Below are 12,700 nucleotides of genomic sequence, written 5' to 3'. Positions count from 1 at the left end.
TTATTCTTTTGTGATAAATTAGTATAGTTTAATATAACTATTGATTAACATATGAATATGGGGTAATGTAATTGTTATTATAAACAGATATAATGTAACTGGTGGTTTTATAAAAATCTCTTCTGACCTCTTAGACCTCTCTTGTTCTCTGTATTCCTCTATGCAGAAACTAATAAAAATATTGGAAAAGAAAGAAACCAGAAAAGGAAATGTGATTATGTATGATTGCGGAATATACTTAGGATGCCAATAAAGTAGAAGGTGACAACTCTTTGAGCGCAGTTTAAATCCCTTTGTGCAATAGTAGCACGCGCGCACGCACACACACACACACACACACGCACACACACACACACACACACACAAACACACACGCACACACACACACGCACACACACACACACACACACACACACACACACGCACACACACACACACACACACGCGCACACACACACACACACACACACACACACACACACGCACCTTAGAGGGAACATTGCTTGGCTCAAAATATTAATTGCTTGTTCCCTTCTCGGGATGCTACTTGACCTGCTGAATTCCTCCAGCATGTGGTGTTTGTTGCTTGGGTCATGTTGTGATTCAAAAATTCAAATTGACTACAGCCTGAGAAGCAGCTTCGTTGGGCTTGAGTTTGACTTTCTCACAATTTTGGCGGAATATTCTTAATTATTCCCTACTAACTTTGTGTCACGTTATTAAGAACATTTCTGGTCAGACTTGAGACTATTCCTTAAACTCCCTAAATACTGGTATTCGTACTAGTGGAAAAATGATTGAGACATTTTCACTGGATGTTCCTGATATCTCAAAATATTTAGCAATGTATTGCAATATTGCCAATGTAAAATATGTGACATTATGTCAGCATGACATATCCTGCAGAATATCACCATCAGCAGAAAGCCAGGTGTGAGATGTGGAAAGTTCCAACATCCAAGGAAAATGTCTGGGACATAATAGATAATCTCTACCAAGTTCACTTATGTTTGATTATGTTTTCAGTAACCTATGCAGTCCAGTCCAGAGATAAAAAGTCCAGAAACATCCTGGAGCAAGTGTCCCTTTAATAGGCAAAATGTCAACATCAGTGATGCAATATATTTCTGGATGAGTTCTGGCGAAGTTATTAGAAATGCCAGTCAAAAATAAACAACAGGACCTTATTGACACTGCACTAAAAAGCATTTACTTTGACAAACATGATTTCCTTTGTTGAAAATAATTTTAAGTTGTAATCACTAGATATTACAGAGTACAGAGGACAGGGAAAAGGTTATGGAATATTGTGGGAGGAATGATCAGCTCCTGAATGTAGCCAAAAGCAGGGAGATGGTGATTGATTTTAGGAGGAAGAGGATGGTAACGAATCCTGTATATATTCTGGGAGAAGAAGTTGCAATGGTGGAGGAGTCCAAATATTTTGGTGTTCACCTTGACAACAGAATTGACTGGAAGACCAACACCAAGGCTGTGTAGAAGAAGGAGATGAGCAGACTTTATTTTCTAAGGAAGCTGAAAACCTTCAATGTGTGCAGCAGGATGTTGGAGATCTTTTACCAGTTCATTGTAGCGAGTGCGGTCCTCTTTATGACTTTATGTTGGGGAGCAGCATCGGTGCTGGTGATGCAAAAAGACAAAATAACCTCATCAGAAAGGCTGGATCCGTCCTTGGCTACAATCATACTCTTTTGAGTTAGCGATGAAGAGAAGGTCACTAAACAAACTGTTATCCATTATGGACAATCAGGCACATCCTCTCCATGACCTACTGAACAGGCAGTGGAGCACACTTCCAAACAGGCTCCTTCAGCTCCGCTGTCACAAGGTTTATTACAGAAAATCTTTCCTACCAAATGCAATTAGCATATACAAGAGTTCATCTCTGTGGAACAGGAGAACACACATCATAGTACAATAGTCTCTGTTTGATTATTTCATACATTATTATTGCACAGTACAGTATTCAACATTGGTAAATTATTATTGTGTATATCATTATTCTGGACTATTATTAGTTAGGTTTGCACACTTCTATGTGTGTTTTTAAATGTTGCTGCTGTAACGAAAGAAGTTCTTACTCAGGATAAATAAAGTTATCTATTAGTAGTAGTACAAAACTATAAATAAGTGTTATGTTAGATACTAGAGAGAAAGAAAAGCAAACAATATGAATTGACCTTAGTATTAATTGAATTATTTCTTTGTGTTATGATACATGCATCCCTGAATATTTACTGACACATGTCTGTTGTAATCTTGGAGGATATAACTGAGCCAACCCTTTGATAATATTTGCAAAAGTAGTCAGCAATAAACTTCACATCTTTTGCCAAAAGCCACACACTAGATTGTAAGATATACTCTTCAAAATTCACAGGAATAAAAATTGAAGTGCCAATGAAAAAACATACTGAATTGAATCAGTGCCAAGTTTGCCCAGTACCATTCATTCTGTGGATATATGTGCAAGAAGAATGTACCTTTGGAAGCATCAATTTCCCTCCAAGCATGTAGTTTATTCATAATTGCATACCTGCTGAAATAATCTGGCATTCCTTGACACCAGGCCTCCATCTCTAAAGGGGTAGGTGAGAACTGAATACTGTACAACTGCTGCCTGACACTCAAATGCAGGTTGTGATCTTTTGCTAAAAGGATGGTATGCCATGTTGTCTAACGGAGATGGGAGTTTCCATTGCAGGTCATACATCCTACCTTTGAATTCATAGGAAAAGATGTTCTGAAAATTTGAGGTCCTAGGAATTGTATCCCATTTGCAGCTCAGGATGAAACAATAAGAGGCAGAGCACTGCGCTGAGAGCTGGGTCCAAGGGCAGTAGTAAATGTGATAGCCTCTGCAGCCTGGTCAGAGTCACTGAAGGCAACGATAGACCCTGTCTAACAGATTCTCACTACCATGATCATATATCCCTTTGTTTCAATGTTCATGCATAGATCCCTTTCCTCCCATTTACGTTCAACAATAAGAATTAGTTTATAATGATTAGAGGGACTATTGTAGTTACAGAGAAAGTACAGCACAGGTAGACAAATAAAGTTCCAGGGCTATGATGAGATACTGTAGGTAGGGAGATAAGGAATTTGAGTATTTAGTTTTCACTTATTAGAGGTCTGATAATAGTGGGATAGAAACTGAACTTGAGAACAGTGGTACGTGTTCTCAAGCTTTTGTATCTTCTGAATGACAGGAGAGGAAGACAGGAGAGGAGGGGTCTTAGATACTGTTGGCTGCTTTCCTAAGGCAGAAGGAGGTGTAGACAGAGTCAGCGGAGGGGGTTGCATGGTTTTGTGCTGAGTTCACAACTTTCTGCAATTTCTTGCAGTCTTGGGTAGAGCAGTTCTCATCCAAATATGACACTTTGCATGATGCATCTGTAAAATATCATGAAGAATCATCAGGCATGTGCTGAATTTCCTTAGCCTGCTGAGGAAGTACAGACACTGATGTGCTTTCCTGTCCACAGGGTTGGACAAGGACAAATTGTTTGACATATTTATTCCTTGGGATTTGAAGCTGTCAATCTCAGTACCATTAATACAAACAGGAGCATGAACTCTTCACTGCTTCTTCAAGTCAATGACCAGTTCCTTCATTGTGTTGACATTGAGGTCAAGGTTGTATTGACACCAATCCCCTGTCTTGTCATCTCTTAAGATAGTGCTGAAGCATGCCGAATCTTTGTGAGATGGCTTCACCATATATACACATTCATTCTCTCTCTCTCCCTCTCTCTCTCTCTCTCTCTCTCTCTCTCCCCCCCCCCCACCTACCCCCCCCCCCCGAATGGTGTGTGCTTGAATGTGCTAATGCCAGTTTTAGAAAATGGGATTTTGGGATTTCCAACTATTCCTTTTATCTAAGTCATAAATCTGAAATCATTAAAATAATATAAAAATTCTAATGCTTGAGATATCTGCATTTCACGAAGGATGTCCTCACTAAAATCTGCTGCTCACTAATGCCATAATTCCTCTTTAGAGAGGGACAAGACCAGCACTGCAAGATGAGTGTGAAATGTATACACCAGAATCCTTCAACAGTTGAGTTGGATAGGTTTGCAATATCTCTCTATTTGCTCTCTGCAGTACAAAACTGTCACCAGTGGTGCCTTCTGACCAAAGACAACTAAATACATTTCATCCTCTGTTACCAATGGATTCATGAAGTACTCGTCTTCTGACAAAAGATGCCATTGACTGCACAAAAGTCACTTTACAGCAGCCAAATGCCAACCCTTGGGTTTACTGAAACATAAAAAAGGGAAGAGACAGGGTGGTCTAGAAGGTCGCTATACTAATGTTAAAGGCCAATTTAGGCAAAATAATACCTTGCCATCTCCCACTGAGAAATTCAACGCATGACTTTCTATAAGGATCTCTGTTGGCATTAAAATCAAAGATCCAGTTTGAAATCTGACATCAATATTTCACAAATATGCAATTTTTGACTTCTGAGTGACCTTCTAAAAACAGGTATGGGACAATCTTTCCTGTATGCAAATAGAACAGCCATTGTTATTTTAACCAATGTCATTTCCACGCATCCTGCACTACTTAATGGTTCAGCACTCAAACTTTATTATTTGCCAGGCTTCTCTAAGGCACCCCATACCACCACTGTTTACCTTGCACAACACTCACACTGAAGATTGCCCCTTCTTCCAATAAATTCTGCAGTCAGAACTTACTTCAAATGGATATTTGTCTATATTCAACACAATTAGGATGGGCCAGTGACATTGATGCTATGCCAGATGTTGTTGAGAACAACATTGGAGGAACATCTGATGGTCATCTGATTGGAGAGAAGTCCAGAGTTAAGAGCAGATAGACATAGAATGCTAATACACAGAAAAAGACCCTTTGTTCCATCTGCCTGCACTCTGACCATAGACCTCCATACCTCTCTCACCTATCCAAACTTCTCTTAAGTGTTACAATTGACCTTGCATCTACCACTTCCACTGCAGCTTGTTCCACACTCATACCATTCTCTATGTTACCTCCTCAGGTTCCCCTTAAATATGACCTATGAACCTATGACCTCTAGTTCTCATCTCACTGAACCTGAAGGGAAAAAGCCTGCATGTATTCACTCTTTTTATGCCTTTTATAATTTATCACAACCGAAATTCTTATCTGAAGGGCCATGGTCAAGAAGGTCATTTTTCCTTCATGAGACCAGTGATCTCCTGCACCTTCAAATTCAGATTTGCCCATTCCTGGACTGTTCTCAGAGTCAAGTTCAAGGTCCAGAGGACACAGCCTCAGAAAGGAGGTGTGTCACTTTATATCAGAGATGCGGAGGAATTTCCTCAGCCTGAGGATGAAATTTATGAAATTTATCTATGAAATTTATTGCCTCAGATGGTTATGGGGGCCAAGTCACTGGGTAAATTTAAAGTGGAGGTGGATAGGTTTTTTGATTAGTAGGGACATCAAAAGTTATGGGGAGAAGGCTGGGGAATAAGGGTGAGAGAAAAAATAAATCAGTGATGACCGAATGGCAAAACAGACTTGATGGGCCAAATGGCCTAATTCTACTCCAGTGTCAAATGGTCAGGTGGGTGAACCCGTGAGAAGCATCTGGCCCAGAGAGGGCACCTTGCCAAGTGCTAAAGACCTGTGCTGATCAACTGGCTGGAATGTTCACTGAAGTCTTTAACCTCTCACTTCTGCATTTTAGGTACCTGATGCACCATCAATAACTCACACTGAGACGTAAGGCGAGATATCGGCTTTTATTGACTGGAAGAAGGAACCAGGAGTGAGTGTCTATCATACAATGTCCTGGAGACTGAGGCCGAGCGTCAGGCCTCAGATCTCCTTTATACAGGGGCCTGTGGGAGGAGCCACAGTAGCAGTCAGCAGGGGGCGTGTCCCGACAGGCACATAGTTCACCACAGTACCCACCTGTTTCAAGCAGGGTTCAATTATACCAGTTCCTAAGAAGACTGTGGTAAACTGCCTCAATAACTATGATCCAGTAGCAGTTGCATTTGCAGAGATGAAACATATCAACTCCTGCTTGAGAAGTGACCTAAATTCACTCCCAATTTGCCTACCAGAGCACAGCAGATTGGCTCTTCACTCAACCCTGAAACCCTGGAACAAAGATGCATACATCAGGATGATCTTTGTCAACTGCTGCTGGGCATTCAATGCCATCATCATCCATCATTAGGGACACCCACCACTCAGCACATACCCTCTTCTCACTGCTGCATCAGGAAGAAGGTACAGGAGCTTTTGGATTCACAGCACCAGGTTCAGGAGCAGTTATAACCCCTCAACCTTGAGGCTCTTGATTCAGGCTCTTGAACCAAAGAGGGTAACTTCACTCAACTTCACTTGCCCATCATTGAAACGTTCCCTCAACTTATGGACTCACTTTCAAGGACTCTTCATCTCATGTTCTCAATATTTATTGCTTATTTATTATTATCGTTATTGTTATTATATATATATACTTTAATGATAAGTTTACGTTGAACTTTGAACTGTTGATTGTTATGTCTTAAGTAACTGTGGCTCTTAGCCGTTTAGCCTCCGGGACATACATATCACTGCCGTATCTCACAAAAAAAAGGTATGATTTATTTAGCACCGGTGATTCAATGCTTGTTGGGCTTTCTCACATTTTGAAAAGATGCCAATACAGTATACATGTCACTTTAAATGATGTGCACCATTGAGGAAATAATTTCAAACCGAGGAGACAGGAGGGTCGGAGTGATTTGTTTCCCATTTTTGTCGCTCAGTTCTCTGCGAGCTGCCTGTTTCTCTCAACACGAAAGAGCGGCGGGCGGAACCTTAAAGCGAGAGCGGAGGGGCGTGGGGAAGGAGAGCGCCGGCGGAGCGAAGTGGCTGGACACCGGAAGAGGTAAAAAATAGAGAATGGTGTGGGGTGGGGTGGCGTTTTGGAAGAAACGGCAGAAGGGAGAGAGAATGTATTGGAAAAATAAATTGAAAAATGGGGAGAGTCGGAGGGGAGAAGTAGAGTACAAAGTATAAGGAGCACAGTAGAGAGTGGGGATGGAGGAGGAGTTTAGGGGAAAGGGAAGGGAAGGGGAGGGAGAGGAGTGGATCAGCAAAGTGAGGAGAGAAGGAAAAGATGCGAGAGGGGAGAGTGCAGCAGACGGTATGACCAGAAGGATGGAACTGGTAGAGAAAGGAGGGAGGGAAGGAATGAGGATGATCAAGTGAATGGAGGACGGGGAGGGAAGTTGGATAAAGATGAGATGGAAGTTGGCAGTGCGCAAGGAGGCGAGGATTGTATGCGTGAGAGGTATAGGCGAATTAAAAGAGGGAAGGGGGGAGACTGGGGGCATGGGCTGAGTCGGTGCACCTGGAGACGGTGGGTGTAAAGCAAGTTTAGTTGAGCAGGTGGATGCGCATAAAACTGGAAAAGTGAAATGAGACTTTAAAATGCAGTGAGGTAGCATGTATGGATATAGAGACAATTTCAAAATATTTTTGGAATAAAATAATGGAGACAGTAAGGAAAGAGACACTGAGCAAAATAAAAGAAAAAAGAGGGTTGGGACGAGGACTATGACATAGCCAATAAAAGTGTTAATGTTTACTGTTTCAGCAGTTAATGGATGGTATTACACATTAATCGCTGTTACCGTGTGAAACTGTTGAGGAAGTTACAGATAAATAAACTAACATGCTTTTTAAAAATATAATTGTACTGATAACTTAAAAATCAAATTATGTCATGACGTTCATATTTTAGAAGTTGCTGAATATCCATGTAATCATTAATACAGTTGATGCAACATGTTTACTATTACATGATGGCTTTTAAAGTGAGAGATCTGGTTCATACTGCTCTGATCCACAATCATTAAAATTGTTCAATTATGCTGCTTTGGTTTATTTTGCTTTGATTTCTGTGCATTTATTTGAAGAAATTAATTTAAGAGCAAGGAAGTTATGCTGCACTGTACAGGGTACTGGTGAGGCTGCACCTGGAGCAGTGGGTGCAGTTATGGCTGTTACCAGAGGAAAGATGTACTGGCTTTGGAGGGAGTGCAGAGGAGGTTCATCAGGTTGATTGCAGAGAGAAGAGGCGTGGCTTATGAGAAGAGAATGAGTCGCTGGGGACCCTACTTGCTGAAATTGATAATAATAGGGATAGCTAAGGAACAGAAGAAAATGAATCTCAGGGTTATATATGGTGACGTATTTGTACTTTCGTAATAAATTTACTTTGAACTTTGACGTTAAAGGCAGGAAAGTTGTTTCCACTTGTGAATAAGCCTGAAGATACTGGGCTATAGATTTAAGATGGAGATGAAGAGAAACTGCTTTTCTCAGAGAGTAGTAATTCTTTGCCCAGGGAAGCAGTAGAGGCTATTTCATTAGACACTTTTGAGACACAGATAGATTTTAGCGTAGCAGGATAATGAAGGTTATGGAGAGAAGGTAGACTGATGGAGCAGAGGCCATGGCCAGATCTGCCATGTAAGCATGTAGTTGGGATGCACACTTTCCCTGTTCTGGACAAGCACGCGAGGTGTGGAAGGGAATCGAAGGTAACAAGGTGGCAGTCATTGTGTACTAAATGTGAATGGAGAAAGTAAAGTTGTTAAAATAAAAATGTGAGGAAATCTACAGATGCTGGAAATTCAACAGCACACACAAAATGCTGGTGGAACACAGCAGGCCAGGCAGCATCTGTTGGAAGAAGTACAGTCGACATTTCACGCTGAGACCCTTGACGAGTCTTGTCCCACCGGCATTTTGTGTGAGTTGCTTGTTAAACAAAAGAACATTTTATCTCTTGTTTGAGTGTTATTGAATGGTAGAGCAGCTTTGATGGACCAGGTGGCCTACCCCTGCTTTTTCTTATGTTTATTGAGTGTAGAGGTAGTAGGTAAGGACAAGTGCAAATTTGTTCTTGATCTGTGCAAGAGGAGAGGGGTGAGAGCTGAAATGTGGAAATAGATGAGATGTGTTCAAGGCCTCTGTCCATGGTAGAGTGAAATCTGTGAGTTCAGAAAGAAGGAAGACATCTAAAAGATACCTATGCCAAATCTCATTCTCAGAGCCAGTTTAACCAAAACAAAGGAACTAGGGTAATGGAATGGAGTCATATGAGGAAGGGTGGGAGGAAGGCTCCTAAATATAGTTGAGGGAGCCTTTGACCTTGTAAACAATATTTGTGACCATCCTATATTCTGAGAAGGAGAGATACAGAAATGGAGGGGAAAACCAGCAATTGAGAATGTGAAAGTGACGTCAAGGTGGAATTTGGCAGAAGTGATGCTGTTTTTGCACTACATGTGTTTGATTGAATGAAGCAGCACCAAATTAATGTACCAAATAAAGAGTTCTTTTCAGAGGGTTGAAGCAAAGGCTTGCACATTTCCCACAAAATGACCACTGGGCAACACAGCTACACCTTTGGTCAGGAAAAAAAAGTGAAGTTGAAGGAGAAGTTGTGCAAAGTTGGACAAGTTCAGCCGAATGTATTAGTGGTGGAGACTGGCTGTGTGTCTATTCATGGAAGAAGTGGTGGGGATTCCTTCCTGATTATTGGGTGGATGTGTAGAAGGATGCTCATGGAGAATATGAATTCATTGGGATCAGGGAATTGGAAACAAATTGAGTGGATGACAACATCTGTACTGTCTCAGACTTTTTTTTCAGTTTTTGGGATCTGGTGATTATTGCCTTACCCCAAATGCTCTTCAGTTGTAGGTAGCCAAACTCTTTCAGAGCCAATCGTATTGGTATGTCTGGAGTCACATGTAGGCCAAGTGGGGTAACAAAGGCTAATTACTAAGAATTGGAATGGCAAAGAATTTAGAGTTGTAGACTTATTATAACAACTGGGAATTGTACCAAAATCAACTACACACTGCATTATTCAGTGGTGCACATGGAGAAAAGCCAGTAAAAATATTAAATCAGAAAATAATTATATGGATGTCTGAATCTGTGAAGCATAGATTGAGCCCACATTCTTAGAGGCCATGCTTCTTGGAAACCCTGAAGCCAGCTCACTCCAGTGAGTATTATGTCACAGTGCAATGGTATATTCATGTGCGGGTGCAAGATAAAATGAAAGTCATTTGGATATCTGCAACAAAATTTGCATAAGCTTAATTATGGAAAGGATAGAAGCTAGGATCGTGGGTTTTAGTGGCAGAAGAACAGGAAAGTGGTGGAGAGTATAAAGGGTTGCGTGCTCAACAGAATCAAGTAAAATATTTTCAACATTGCAACCGCAGGGTTTGGCACCTGGCAATGTAACATAGAAACAGTGCTCCAGATGTTACCCTCAGAATTACTTCTTTTTAAAAAGTATTATGTCAGCATTATGGTGCAATTTATTAAAGCCCCATAAAGGGCTTTAACAGATTGGTCACAGAGCAGCATTGTCAGACTTTACTGTGTAACTCCATGCTGTGTCCATTTCATTGTGACATTTTTCATTGATTTATTGCGATATCTGGCAGATGCTGGCGTCTAGTCTCAGCTGCAATATTGACTCCAAGCTCTTAAAGGGTCACAACACTGTACCAGCTACTTCCTCCAAGAAGGTGCTGGTGAGTCATGCCAACATGTCCTTGGCTGCTTACAAAACTTTTAACTATATATACTTCTGAATTACTCTCACTGCAATTTCCAGTCTTATAATTTCCCTTTAAGCAGCACACTTTTGAACTATCTTAACAAACTAGTAATTTCATGATCTTCTGAAAGATTCTGCAGACTTAACTCTCAAGCATTCAGATATGGTACCTTTATGCGGATGAAGGTACAATGCCATGGCTGGAAGAGAGGGAAGAGTGGAGGACTCTAAGCCAGGCTGAAACACTGAAGAATGAAACTTTCTCTACCCAGTATCTTGTTAGAAAATGTGTAGTTGCTGGAGAACAAGATTGTGGCCCTAAGGGCAAGATAGCAGTGTTGGCAGGAAATGAGGTCTTGCTGTGTTCTGTGTTTCAAGGAGGCATGCCTCACTTTGACACACCGGATATGTCGGTAAAACCTGAGGAGATCTTGATGCACTGGATGGGCTGGACGGCTGATTCAGAGAAGCAAAAGGTGGGGGTCTGTGTTTCATGAAAAACTCAGTTGCTCAGACATAGAGGTCTAGGCATGCTCTTATTTCCCCCAGCCTTGACTATCTGATGGTTAAATGCTGACTGTTCTACTTACCAAGAGAGTTCTTCCACATGATCCTGACTGCAGTTTGCAAACTGCCAAAAGCAGTTGTTAAGTGAGCACTTAATGTATTGAATGCCACTATGAGTGGCAAAATTTATTATCAAAGTACATGTATGTCATCATATACAAACCTGAGATTCATTTTCATGTGGGCATACTCAATAAATCCAATAAACATAATAGAATCAATGGAAGACCACACCAACATAATGGACTACCAGTGTGCAGAAAACAAATGCAAAAAGAAAGAAATATTAAATAAATAAGCAATCAGTATTGAGAACATGTGATGAAGAGTCCTTGAAAGCGAGCCCGTAGGTTGTAGGAACAGTTCAGTGATGGGGCAAGTGAAGTTACCCCCTTTGCTTCAAGAGCCTAATGGTTGAGGGGTAATAACTGTTCTTGGTGATGTGAGTGCTGAGGCTCCTGTACCTTCTTCCTGATGGCAGCAGTAAGAAGAAAGCATGACCTGGGTGGTGGGGATTACTAATGATGGATGCTGCTTTCCTGCGACAGTGCTCCATGTCGATGTACTCGGTGGTGGGAAGGGCTTTACCAGTAATGGACTGGACTCTGTCCACTACTTATTGTAGGATATTCCTTTCAAGGGCTTTGGTGTTTCCATACTAGGCTGTAATGCAGTCTGTCAATAGACTGTACACCACACATCTTTAGAAGTTTGTCAAAGTTTTAGATGCCATACTGAATCTTAACAAACTTCTAAGGAAGTTCTACTGTGATGCCTTTCAAATCACTGTCCAGGACTTCATTCAGACTTGTTTGAAGAAAAATCTGCCCCATTATCATCAACATATCACCTGCAGCACCAGAGGTTACAACACAACTCAACCACTGTTGCACTACAATTAGAAATGACTACCATTTCGTGCCTAGACTGCACTTCGGGGAAATCTGAACACTTTGCTGTCTTATCTGCATGCAGGCACAGGCTAAAGAACAGAGCTTAAGAGATGAGGAGGACAACAAAAAAAGTGCTCACAGGAATCTGAGGAGTGGCTGCAGGATTGTTTTGTTCCGATAAACTGGGCTGTGTTCAAGGACTCATCAGATGATCTGAACGAACACAACATGATTGTCATGAACTTTTTAACTATAGCCATAGACAGTGTATCCATACAAAATCATTCAGAGGCTTGCCTAATCACGAAGCCCTGTGTAAACCACAAGATCCACTCTGCTGTTGTCCAGATCAGTGGCATTCGTGTCTGGCAACCAAGCATGATAAGAGTTCCTGGTTTGGAAAGCCATCTCAACTGTGAAGTGGCAACTCCAGACCAAACTTGAATCACTGAAGGATGCTGGACAGCCATGGTGGGCCTTGGATGCTATCAAATCCTACAAAATGAAGCCAAGTAACAAAGGTGATAACAAGAATTTACTCCCAGATGAGTCTGATGCCTTTTATGTTTGTTTTAGCCATCAAAGTGTGGAGGTATCTTCACCAACT

General features: G+C 41.2%; 1 protein-coding gene across 4 annotated transcripts in view; it reads left to right on the top strand.

Annotated features, from left to right (window-relative positions):
- The first annotated feature begins 6,878 nt into the window (after positions 1–6,878).
- The window catches only part of ldah (lipid droplet associated hydrolase), a 316,978-nt gene continuing 311,156 nt past the window's right edge, over positions 6,879–12,700 (top strand). For 3 of the 4 annotated variants that reach the window (XM_059981799.1, XM_059981804.1, XM_059981797.1), the window contains exon 1: positions 6,935–7,186. The gene's annotated coding sequence lies outside the window, so the exon portion shown is untranslated. The other variant, XM_059981798.1, reaches the window with a different exon arrangement.

The sequence above is a fragment of the Hypanus sabinus genome, chromosome 10 (genome assembly GCF_030144855.1).
Source record: "Hypanus sabinus isolate sHypSab1 chromosome 10, sHypSab1.hap1, whole genome shotgun sequence".
NCBI classification, from domain to species: domain Eukaryota; kingdom Metazoa; phylum Chordata; class Chondrichthyes; order Myliobatiformes; family Dasyatidae; genus Hypanus; species Hypanus sabinus.
The sequence above is the reverse complement of the archived record's forward strand: the minus strand, read 5'-3'. Positions and strand labels throughout refer to the sequence as shown.